Genomic DNA, 11581 nt, shown 5'->3' on the forward strand with positions numbered 1-11581 from the left:
CTGTTATGTGTATGGTGCAGTCAGAGGGCTGAGTAATGAACCAAATCAAATCTCAAGCTGTATCTGGCACATTCAGAGCCTGTGACTAAAAGCTGTGGTGAGAGCTCCTGCAGTGATCCATTATACCTATCAATATCTACTGTAGCCTGTAGTCTGCATTCCATTAGATGTTCAGTCACAAACTATTCCCCTGGACCTTTTACCAAGTGGGCAGATGAAAAAAATGTAATCACAGAACGACCTGAACATGCTGCACATACTGGGTGTATGTGCACTCACTCCCCTCCTTCCTGGTCTGATAAGGACCTAGAATTCTTTGAAGTTCTGATGAATTTTAAACCCACTAAAGCTTTCTGCTAAGTTTTAAGCCTGACCAACACATGCCCTGGGCACCAGTTGAGACAGGACATTTTGCATACTTTATTTTGCTTTCAGAAATATGACTTCACATACAGAAAAACCTTGGCAGTGCCTGTCTGGCTGGGACTTGATTATTCACCACTCTCAATAGGAAAATTGTAAACTTCAAGGTTCCTTTAAAATGATGCAGGCTCCCCTAAGGAAACTCAGAAAAGTGTCACTACTTTCAAGGACTAGAAAGTTCAGGATATCCTAGTGCTGAGATAAAGCCTGAAGTGATTTCCTAGGGGCTCACAACAAAGATGCTCCCAATTCTGTGGAGCTTCCCCAAGCTACAGGAGGTGGCTCTGAAGCACCAGATAAAGCAGCCCTCCAAGGCTGTAACATCTTCCACATTAAGGGACACTGACAAGCAGGTGCAGCAGAAGACCCAAAGCAGAACCCACTGTGTAACCCACCAAGCACTGCACAATCTGAGTCCAGTCAAACTCCTATAAAATAGTATCTAATTTTGCCAGCAGGGAGCTGATGAAACAGGCATATTTTAATGAAATGGATGCTGCAATGTTCACACATTAGAGGACATGCTCTTCCTATTGCTCAGAGTTTTGCATAGAAAGAATTTTAATACATATGCATAATGCCCTCCATATTCAACTTCTAGCCAAAATATACTTTAAAAAATTCAATACATATATTTTATTCAAGTGAACTACTCCAGATAATAGAACTGAGGCCAGCAACAGTCTAATTTCAAGTTGGAAAGTGTTATTAGTATTTCTGAACTACCTCAGATAATACATTAAGCTACATTAAAAACAACAACTCAGTTGTAAAGTTTTATCTTAAATATGTGTACAACTTAGTTTTGGATGAAAAACGCTTTGAGGGAAGCAAAGAATTTTCTCCATAGGAAGCTGGTGCATGGTACAGCTGTGAGGAGCGAGACTGTCAGTACAACAGCCTCTCCCCCTTTGCTACTAAGGACAATTAGAAATATCAATACTGACTTTGAGTAAGCCCATGGTCCTGTCCCTTCACACTGTTTTGCATGATTACAGGAGAAAACTGAAAAATTTCTTGCACTGTCACACACAATACTCAAAGTGGCAGAAGACTGTTATGGAAACTGAACATGGGTAAAACACAGCTGAATAATCACCTATTTTCTTACTACTTCAGTGCAGTGGTAAGGATATGAGGTAATGTTGTCATCTTATTGCAAAGTTCCATACCTTCTTGGCGATCTCTTATGGGCAGCTCCTCACAGCACTGACTCCTTCTGCACAGCACAGCCAACAAACTCCATCTCTCTCCTCACCCAGCTGACCCAGCCTTTTATAGCACTCATCCTCATTGGACACAGGTGTAGCCTGTTAAGGGCAGGCCTGTTCCTAATCTTTGGTGATTGGTACAGCTGCAGCTCCTCAGGGCTGAGATTGCCTTCTGCACTATTCTCTTACATTCTATCCCTCCACAAGGTAAAAGCAGTTGTATCATGGTTTTTTCCTAACAACTTACAAGAAAAATTACCAACCACCACACAACTCGCTTTGATACTGTAAAGCTGTGCACATTTGGGCTCCCTTTGACTTTGCAAAGCTTCTTTGAACTAAAGGTAGCATAGCCCTTGAACACAGATGAGAAGCAGATAGTACTTGGTAAGACAGAGAAAACTGTGTTAAGAGTTTGCATTTTTTGTTTCTATATTTTCAGCCAGAAATAAATGCATTAGCTAGAAAATAATGAGTTGTTATTTCTTCGCTTCAACTTCAATATTGATATTAATTTAATCCATTTTTTCAGCAGTAAAGGTGGAATACATCATCTCCAGAGACCCCCTTGCAACGTCAACTGCTCCACAAGTCTAATTCTTTGCTTTTTATAAATATTGATATTTTTTACTAAATATAGGGGACTATATTTAACTGAAATTGTTACATTACAGATTTTATACTGAAGAGACAGGCAAAAACCAAAAAGAAAGCAGCATTTCCCACCTTGTGTTTCTGCAGTCCAGGCAATTTTCCCCTAAATTCTTGGCAAATTATTTTCTACTCATTATTGTTCCAGTTTTTCCCCTGCTTAGTACTGCTGTGGTTCTGATCACCCTATCACATTTCTTTGATGAGATTTTTAAAGGTATGTGTCCATATTGCTAAAAAAGGACAAATTTGTTAACTGTGAGCATCAAATTTAAATACCCAAGTTGCTAAAAGAGTTGATAGAGCTTTCAAAACTAAATTAGTCATTCTAAATTAATGACATAAGGCATCAGCAAGTAAGTCAGGGCTAGAATTAGCAACAGGAAGACCTATCCCATCTCCACAAGAGCCTTAGCAATGAGATCCCTTTGAAATGTATTTCCCAGAACAACTTTTTCTTCTCCTTTGTCTAAGTTGTGGCTCCTGGGAGTTCAAATACAAGAGGTTATGTTCAGCCAGGGGAACGAAATGGCACTACCCCAAAGCCATCCACAGCCTGGTTGGGATTCTTAGACTGAAAGCTCTAATGCTTGCTGTGTGGATAAATACAAAATGATCGTAACATCCTCTATATCAATTTTCTAGCATATTTTTATATTGAGCCCGTTTAGAAAGATATGAGTAAAAATAATTTTCTATACCTCAAGTCAAATAAATGCTCAAATAGCCTTGCTTATTTTTCAGATATTTAAAAGGAATATAGCTGTATATCATTCTTACTGATGCCTGTTGTCCTTGCAATTAGAAAAAAAAACCAAACCTGAGCATCATGAATAGCAAAGTTTTCCAGTGATGTTCCTGAAAAGACTTTAAAGGAACCCAAACTTTTGCCTGTTCTGATGCACAGAGTTACTCACGCAGAGCTCAGAACCTCAAACATCACAAGAAGTAACAGAACAGACATCTTAGAAACATGTCTCCGTTTTGGTTTCACAGCTGATCTGTGCAGGTGACATAAATGACCAGTGGGAGGTTGAACCATACTTAGATTTCTTATGTTTCCATGCTCAAGTGCAACACACCCTTTTCCTGCACAGGCTGAGCACAATACATGTATCACAACATGCTCCCCTGAAAACAATCTGGTATAGCTTTACATTACTTCAAGTCTTTTTTTTTGAATGCTGTTTAAAAAAACAAATCCCTCCAAGGTGCCTGACTCAGTAACTTCTACTACTACTTATTAAGTTTCAGATTCAATCTCTTTTTATATCACCACATTCACAAGATATAAGAAAAGAGGCTGAGAATTTTGTTTCAAAGGCTGAAACAGCCTATACTAAATTTTCTTTTGGTAAGAATTCTCTAGAATAACTGGCTATCTTGTGAGGGCAAAGGAGAGAAAGGCAGGCAATGCAAGACTGCACATAATTCACAAAGAAAATTCAAGAAGCTTAGTGTCCATTTCAGTTCTCCCTGAAAATGCTAAATGATGTTGCTGATATTGAGCACTGGGCTGCTGATACACAAAGTGAAGTTCCAGGCAGCCACATTTCTGCCCAAGGTAGCACTGGGATCCAAAATGTAGGCAAAAGCAAAGGATGTTATCACACTGCCTGTGGTGGTACCACAGGCAGAACTCAGGGGGAGCTATCTGGAGCAAGGTGAATTGTGCCAGCAGCTTGGTGTTATAGCCTTAAACCAGGAGCACCAAACAAGCTCAGAAAATGACACTCCTTCCTTCAGCTAAACAGCACACACATGAGTGAGACTAGAACAAGAGCTTGTGAGATGCACTTCTGGTTTTAGCAGGTTTTTTCCTTCTTTTAAAAACTCCATTCACTTGCACTAAGTTCCACAGAAGATTTTGCCTTTGCCCAGTGCCTCCTATACTGCCAAAGCACTGTACATGGAACTAATTGCTTTGCAACCAGAAAGGTCACCTGAGGACTGGGATCCCAAAAGCAAGTTCATTTTATTTCTTTAAAATGTAATTAATATGATTGGAAATTTGCCTTTGTAAATTTCATCTTTACAGACTTCTTATAGTATAATTCATCATTAACTAATATTAACTATTTCTCTGAGCTGCTCCAGACATCAGACAAGGTGTTTTCCTTCTGTTCTGAGTCTAATAGACTAGGGAAAGCTGTGATTTACAGGGTTCAACTGCACTCAAACCATTAGTCTGAAGAATTTATCCATCTACACTATTTCTGCTAATATTTTTTTGTGCTGCAAAAGTAAAAAATTCTGTTGTCAGTGTGAGCTTCTCTGCTGTTACCTTCTGGCCCTCTCAACTCTGGACACTACCATCCTCAAACTTGCTTTTCAGAGCTGCTTTCATTTTTTTCCTCAATAAATTGCTGAACATGGCAGCACCAGTATGGAAAAACCTAATAGGAGCTCCCATACAAGCTACTAACAACTGCAGTAAAGAAAAAAAAAAGTACAGATACACAGCAACATTTTGCTGTTAGCCTCTGTACAAACATAAGCAGGGAAAGCATAAATTCCACAGCAGCTGAAGAATTTCATTATCCCCAGGCTACATGACAGTGAAGGCTGTTCAGATATCAAATGAAAGCTTCCCTGAAAACATCAACTGCAAGTTCTCATCACATTTGCTGTTGTAAGAAAAGTATTCAGCCAAGTTGGGAGCCAGTGAAAGCTGAAGACTGATGTAAAGAGGTTTGTTGATCTAAGTGAAGTGTGATGATTCATTAATACCATCCTCATCTGATATTTGTGTTTTAAAACAAATTGTTTAATGACAGTTTCCCTTAGAGAAACAGATTGCAGAATTTTAGTGCAGAATTGCACTAAAACTACATCCCCTACATGAGGTAAGGGACTGAATTTGCCAAGGTTTTCCATGACTTTTGCCATTTTGTCAGCCATATCCTTTTGGTATCTACATCTTCAAGTGCTCATGAGAATAACTTGTCACATGAACTCTCCCCCTTTATGCATGTAATGTTTATGGGTGGAGGGATTTTACATGAAAGGAAAGAAAATCCCTCAGAGCAGCATCACGGTTTTGTTTGACACTGGAGTAACACCCATTTTACCACACTGCTTCCTCATAAGACACACACAAACGATCAGAAACTTTAAAAGTTATTTCAGTCATGAACAGCTTTCACAGTATAGTCATGCTTACAAATTTTATACAACTGCTGTGATCTGACTGCAGAATACATTTTTGATTAATCAGACCCAAGGTTTTAATAATGAAACAGCAGGTGGGGTAACTACAAAATTAAAACTCTTAACAGCCTCACAGTAATACAGTCATAAATATAAAAGAGTTGAAAACATCTCATTTGCATTTTTGAAAAACATTCTTAGCAGCTCAGCATTTGTGTTCCAGGAGAGGGCGGTGTTTGTGGCAGCCTGAGGTTCCTGCTGCCTTTCGGGGCTTCCAGGGAAGGCACAGCCCGGCTCCCATGGCCGAGGATCGCCCCTCCCTGGGCAAGCGGTGCTGCCTTTCTGGAAGCAGTTTCTGGAATTGTAGGATCTTTTTCAGAGACCGCACACATGCTTTGATCAGCTGCTAAACATCGGGTTTTTCCCGTTTGAGGAGAGTATCAGTAAGAAAATGGTAAAAGAGGCTTGTCATAACCTTGCCATTTGAACAGTCACCTTTTGTTCCCATGAACATCTCTGAGCCAGTTCTGTCCTTTCAATTAGCAGCAGTTCAACACTTGGGATATACAGAGTTGTTTGGGTGTTTTTTTTAAAAGCAATCTCCTCCATGTATTTTAAGGATTTTGTAAAAAAATTAAAATTAAGTCTGCAGATCCATTCTCACTGTAATTTATACTGCTCAGGCTTAAACTGCCACCAGATTGGCATTGTGTAACAGTAACTGACACCAATTAAACCAGGGGCTAAAAAGCTGTGCTAATGAGAACAGAATCAGTCTAGGTATTGCATCAAAGTTTCAGATGTTTTCAAAACAGTGGCTTTTTATTTTCCTAGCTGAGGGAAAACTTCTGCCTCGAACAGTGATTGCAGAAACATTTCCAGGTCTAAACTGCTGCATCATAAATGAAGGCACTATGATTTATTCCTAGAATTTGTTCTCTTCTACCTTTTTCTCATTATATAAAATGCCAACCCTGAGAAAAATGCAAACAGAGTCCAGAAAGGACTCTGCTTAATACTTTCCCTTTTAAATAAGAATTCCTACTACATATATATAGACACATACATATAAACACCTTCTTGCAAGATCTCCTCATGAATTAATCAACTTTTAATGGAAATTACTATTCAAAACCAAAATAACCTATTCTATGGATAGACAGTTGTATCCATAGCAGGGTTGAATTTTACATGCATCAATTCTTTGCTTTCAGCCTCAGGGTTTTGGGAAAATAAACAAAAGCTTTTGACAGCAAATTGTTTACAACACTGACTTATGGAAGAGTTAAAAAACTAGAACATTAAACAGATAAGTTTCTTTTAAAAAAACAGAAGAAAACAATTTATTTGCTAAAGAAAGCTAAGTACTAAGAGGAAAATGTACTGAAGCAGAGACAATAAAAGGATAATAGAAAAGTTAGGCAGGGTGAAGTAACACCCTGAAAAGTGATGAGATTAGAGGTAGGAAAGACTTGCCACTTCTCTTTGTAAGTATTCAGCATTGGAACAGAGGCAGCATGGATCAGCTGATTCCATGGAATAAAGCAGCAGAGGGAAAGATCAGTTCTTTAGGATCTCTCAAGTATCCCTTCCATAATCCAATTAAAAAAAAAAAAAAAAAAAAAAAAAAAAAAAACCCAAAAAAACAAAACAATCATCCAAAATGAAAATAAAACCAAAATGAACTGAACTGAAGCAAAACAGAAAACAGAAGGAGCTGCAAATCAAAAGATCACAAAAACCACAAGCAATATAACCAACCTATGCACTTCAGGAATTAAAAGCTAATGATTTCATGTGTTTACATGGCTTGCTGTAATCTCATAAAACTGGTGATCAATGATTGACAGCTTGCCAAGGGCCTAGACATCCCCTGTTCTGAGCAGTGGAAAAGCATGGGAGCAGTTGTCATGCCACAACATTCCTTTTATGCTATGAGAAGGTTTATGTACTTGGTGAACTGTAAGTTTCTAAGAATTCTCTCTTGGAAGGGAAGAGGTTGAATTCTTTGCAGACCCATCCTAAAATATTCTTCAGAATTAGAGGGATTGTAAATATGGTTGACCAGACCAGCAAATAAAAACAGCCTGTCTCATCTTTCAAGAGACAGAGCCACCGCATTGACCCTAAAATCCTGCTGGAAGTACTCATTAACTCTGCATAGAGCACATGTGTCCCATCAGAATCCTGGTTTGTGTGCCCTCTGCCATTTCATCCCATGACTATTAATTTTGTTAGATTAAACAGATTTCCTCCACCTGCATCGTACCAGTGCACTGGCCAATTGCAATGGCCCTGCCAAAGCAGAGCCAGCTGAACACAATCCACAACCTCCCATATGAAAGAAAACAGTTATAAATTCAGATAAAATGGGAGGAGCCAAATAATCAGGAAAGGCAGGGATAGTTAATAAAGTTTTGACTACTTTTCTTTAATCACAACATTCCCACACAGGATAATTTATCCAAGAATCTCTCTAAATATGTCTGTAGGTAGTTAACACCTGTAGTTAGCACAGGTGTAGGTACTTAACACCTGTAGTTAGCACAGGTGCAGGTAGTTAACACCTGTAGTTAGCACAGGTGCAGGTAGTTAACACCTGTAATACCAGTAGGTGCCATGGAAGGGTATGGTTAAGGTCATTAAAGAACAGTATATTGTGTATATATTACACAGGTATTTACTCAGCTGTTTCACATACTGGGATCAAGAAATTGGCTTTAAACTAATGTAAGGTAAAACCAGGTTCAGAGAGCAAATATCTTCAGGTGGGACTGAGCCTTGTGAAGGAGGTTGTGGTTTGTCATGTGTGCAGCCATGCAAAAGAATCTGCTAACAGAGGTGGAAAACAGAAATGCACCCAATTTTCCCATTTCATGCATTTTTAAGGAACTCAGAAGTTACATCTGAAAGATGTAAAAGGTCCTGCATAAAGAGGACCAAATGGATCCAAATCACTGTCTAAGTAGGAAAGTTCATTTCATTTTGAAGAATTCTGTTTAGCTCTAATGAGTTCTGGATGTGGAGATGGGAGAAGAGACTGCCAGATGGAATTTATTTCACACTGTCTGAACTCTTTTCCCCAGAGAGCTGCAGGATTCTGACTACAAGGGCAAAGAATATTAAGAAATGGAAGGGGTCTCATCTGTCAGTTGGGTTATACTCATTCAGTGTAACTATTCTGTTTTACTTTGAACCTGGAACAGAATTCTGAAGGAGTTTTTGTTAAAAAAATATTTTAAAAATAAAAAAGTAAATGTGTATATTCATTCATAGAATAACCCAGATAGATGGCTTTTGAAGGTACAAACCAACCAAAGCCTGATTAGAAATGCCCATGTAATCCATTGTTCAGCCTCCATCATTTTCATCCTCATTTTTTCAATATTGTTGTGTTCTTGAGAGACTTCTTGTTGCATTTTTGTATTCTCTTCAGAGACTGTGAATAACCACAACATTATTGATTAAAATGATAAGGTAACTCCAAGATGAGGAAAACAGGATGTAAACACCAGCTCATTTCATACAAAGTATCCATGGGCTGGTAGCTGCCAATAGATTCTGGTTATGCAAGAGTCACTGAGAACAGATCTAAAGCCTCTCCTTGGATTTGGCATTACTGATGACTCCCTTTAGAAAGGATAGGCAACACTTAAGTTGACTGATTTTTTTTCTACCAAAGGTGAACTTCTCAGTTTCACCTTTGGTAGAAAAAATTCAGTCAACTTCAGTGTTTCCTATCCTTTCTAAAGTAACAATCAACCTAATTTGGCAAGCTTCTGACCAGACCTGTCAGAGGGCACAAAAACATACAGAGCAGCAGTGCCACAGGGGTTTCTGATTTATAGAAAAGCATGAGGAGATTGCATAAAATTGCCAGCAGCATTGCAGAATTGTTGCCTCTTCACAGGAAGAGAGCACTCTGGTATTGAATGACAAAAGTATTTTTTCAAAATAACATAGAGAATCTATTATAGATCTGGAAATTAAATTCAGACCTCCTCAGGCCCTGAATCTAAATCTCTGTTGTTTCACATGTCTGGTATCTTTCAGAACTGCCCATTTCCAATGCCTCCAGCTTCCATGTTAAAACAGGGATGTCACTTAGAATAAAAATTTTGAGTACTTCACATTCTATCAAAGGCCATTGTCAAGAGAGTTCCTTTATATCCAGATGGATACATCCCCACGAAATACACAGAACATGCTCATGTCACTTCACTTCTCAAAGACAAACTGTCCTTCTGGCTCCTCCAGAACATAAAAGGTATTTGTCAAAATTACTTAAAACACAACACACACACAATGTTTGGTAACTACTGGCAGGTTTACACGTCCAAGTGTTACCCTGGCAGTTGTAGCTGGGCCACAAGCCCAGAGGAAACAGCTACAGCATTCAAAAATACAGCACTAAACATACTGAGAATGATCCACTTGTTCAGAGAGGGGAAAGATAACAGGAATTGTATTTACTTTGCCATAAGTAACTATTGCACTAAGGGTTCTGAGTGCAACATGAGTGTAAAGATCAGAAAAGGTAATTGACTCAAGACTAACAGCATTTCAATACTGAGCATTGCCAAGGCAACACCACAGCCTTCCAGTCAGGTTCACACTTCATCCTTTGGCTCAACTGGATTTGGCACCACCACTTGCACAAAGGACATAAGAAAAAATGTGCCCGTGACCTTCAAGACCAATAGGTGGCATTTTAAAAGCAGAAAGGCTTCTGTGCATATCACATTACAGATGCTGTAAAAAGCCCACTACATCCTGCAGCTGAATTGTCAAGCCTAATCACACATTTGACCTTTACAAATATACAAACAGGATGGCAGGAGAGATTATTTTAATCAGATCTGAATGCATATGAGAGCCCAACATGCAAATTATATGGATTATGCAATTATGCTTCTATCTAACATTTCAGCAGAAAGCAACAGAGATTCCTGTTGCAATTGCCACAAATCACAATAGCACTCAGATTATAATTTAAAACACAGTTTATGAAACTCTCAGACTTCCATTGGCTAAAAAAATTACCTATCTCAGATTGACTTTCATAGAAGCACAGGTGCTACTGCTGTGTGTCAAATAGAATTTCATAGGCTCACTGATCTTTGCTGCACAGGGAGGGCACACTTGCAATTATTTTTGTTGTCAGATTGCTCCCCATCTCTGGACAGGGTGGGGAGCAGGAGCTCCAAAAAATGGTATAGAAAAAGCCACACATTCTCAATACAGTGGAGTAACACAAAGAAAACTTAGAAGTGTTTGTTGAACTAACTCTACCATCACAAACTGTGCTCTCAGCCCTCTCAGCCAGCTGGCAGGTCAGGCAAGAGAAGTAAACTTATCATTACATTGAGTTAAACCATGTTAGGCTTTTACTTTCATACTTTAATCAGGGCCCTGTATGCCTACCTTAATTCCTCCACCATGTTCCTGGAGATTCACCTTCCAGAATTTTCCTGTGGTTACTGTAATGTGCAACATTTCCATGGGATCTCTGAAATTAGCATAAACCACACATTAGCTGTTGTTCCAGACCACATATGCTGATTTTACTGCTTTGCTTCTGCTTTTGATCAAGCTAAACCTAAGTTCACTTTTCACCCTTGCCTCATTTCCTATGCATTTTAATGATCCAATAGCACAAAGCCCAGTAATTATTTTTTTTTAGTCACACAGAAATTAAATTGTTTTCTGTAGCAACAGTGTAAGTGCTACTAATATTCTGGGAGGCACAAATTGGCAATTAAATAGATTTTTTAAAAAAACTTCCATTTTTTTGGATGTAAAGATGGCTGAAAGAATAAGGAGAACACAATTTCAACTGCAGGTTCAGGGAAATGTAACTTAAACACCTTTTTTGGTATTTTTTTTTGTTTTTATTTACACTTCCTATATTGAAATACTGACTTATTCCAATAGTGGAAGAGGATATGTATTAGCTCTTTATTGTAGATACCATATGCATTGTATCTGAAATAAAATAAAAGAAGTTTAAAAGGATAAAAAGGAAACATAGATTACTCAGAGAAAAAGCCATTGATGGATAACTGTTATTGAACCAGAAAGAAATAATGAGGCCATGGCTAGCAAGTGAAAAAGATGGGTTTAAGAATGAACATTTAAAAGACAGT

Source organism: Melospiza georgiana, chromosome 8, assembly GCF_028018845.1.
Source record: "Melospiza georgiana isolate bMelGeo1 chromosome 8, bMelGeo1.pri, whole genome shotgun sequence".
In the NCBI taxonomy this organism is placed as follows: domain Eukaryota; kingdom Metazoa; phylum Chordata; class Aves; order Passeriformes; family Passerellidae; genus Melospiza; species Melospiza georgiana.